The 1375-nt window shown below is 46.3% G+C and overlaps 1 non-coding gene across 1 annotated transcript; it reads left to right on the top strand.

Moving 5' to 3' along the window:
- Positions 1 to 876: 876 nt before the first annotated feature.
- On the top strand, positions 877 to 948 carry TRNAC-GCA (transfer RNA cysteine (anticodon GCA)). The gene has a single exon. It is a non-coding gene; the product is annotated as a tRNA-Cys (tRNA).
- Positions 949 to 1375: the final 427 nt, after the last annotated feature.

Raw genomic sequence — 1375 nt, 5'->3', positions numbered from 1 at the left:
GGTCAAGTTGAATAGCGTCTTTCTCAATAAGCCATCTTCCTGTGGTTTTCTGTTTTCTAGGATTTCAGAAAGAGAAGAGACTAAGACTGTCAAGCCTCTGTGAAATCCAACTTCCCTACACAGGTTTTTGTTTCCCCTTTCTGTTATTGCTGGTAATGTTTAACATAGAAATAAGAAGGACGTATCCCAGGATCCTGGAACTAACAGATGGCAGCAGATACAAATCCAAAGCAAATATGAGTTTGAAACTTTGCCCTATTTTATTGTGAGAAACGATTCTTTAAACACCTCTTTGACAAGTGCATTGAATGTGTCGATACCTTTTAAATTTCAACAGTCATAGTTACCTTCTGAGAGAGATTGTATAGAAGAACTTGGCATGCTTCTAAGCTCCCTGGCCCTTTGCAAACTGTCACCCAGAGGAGACTGCTTCAGGGACTCCAGGTGCATCTCTTGGCACACTGTTGTTGTTTTTTTTTTCCTCTTGGCATTTTCACCTTCACTACTCAGCCCTGCACTTGTTCCCATAAAAACATATCGGCAGTCAGGAATTAATTCACTCCACGAAGTGAACGTACTCTGGGCCAGATACTGTTCTTGACGCAAGAGAGTCAGTGACCAAGACACAGCTCATGTTACTTAAGTCTTAACCTGGTAGAAAGATGGCCCCATATGCCAACAATTACCCTGGGACAAGGGCCGTCAGGGAGGAGAGACCCCTGTGGTCAGGGAACCCACCATTGGACTAAGCCTGGCTTGGAGCATAACTCTGAGCAATGAGTGACATTACCTCGATTTTGAGATAGTTAAAAAGAGAGAAGGGAAAGTGTCCCAGGTAGGAAAAATCAGGCTCAAAAGCTTCCAGGTATGAGGGCTTCCCTGGTGGCTCAGATGGTAAAGCGTCTGTCTGCAATGCAGGAGACCTGGGTTCGATCCCCGGGTTGGGAAGATCCCCTGGAGAAGGAAATGGCAGCCCACTCCAGTATTCTTGCCTGGAAAATTCCATGGACGGTGGAGCCTGGTAGGCTACTGTCCATGGGGTCGCAAAGAGTCAGACATGACTGAGCGAAGGGAAGAAGAAGATGAAGACCTAAAGGAGCCTGGGGTTGCCTCTAGGAGTGGATTCTTGGTGCTTGGAGCAAGGGATGTGGGGGATGGAGGTTAGGGGTGGGTCTGGTGTGACTTGAGGCTCAAGATTCATGAAGGTTTAATCTATTGTCCCTCCTGGGATCTCCTTACATTTTAAGGGAGGATTAAAAACTGAAACAGGGTTTCCCAGGTGGTGCTAGTGATAAGGAATATGCCTATCAATGCAGAAGACCCACGAGAGATACTGGTTCCATCCCTGGGTAGGAAAGATCCCCTGGAATAAGAA

This window comes from Bubalus kerabau, chromosome 2 (genome assembly GCF_029407905.1).
Source record: "Bubalus kerabau isolate K-KA32 ecotype Philippines breed swamp buffalo chromosome 2, PCC_UOA_SB_1v2, whole genome shotgun sequence".
In the NCBI taxonomy this organism is placed as follows: domain Eukaryota; kingdom Metazoa; phylum Chordata; class Mammalia; order Artiodactyla; family Bovidae; genus Bubalus; species Bubalus kerabau.
Note: the sequence above shows the minus strand (reverse complement) of the source record. Positions and strands in the feature narration are given on the sequence as shown.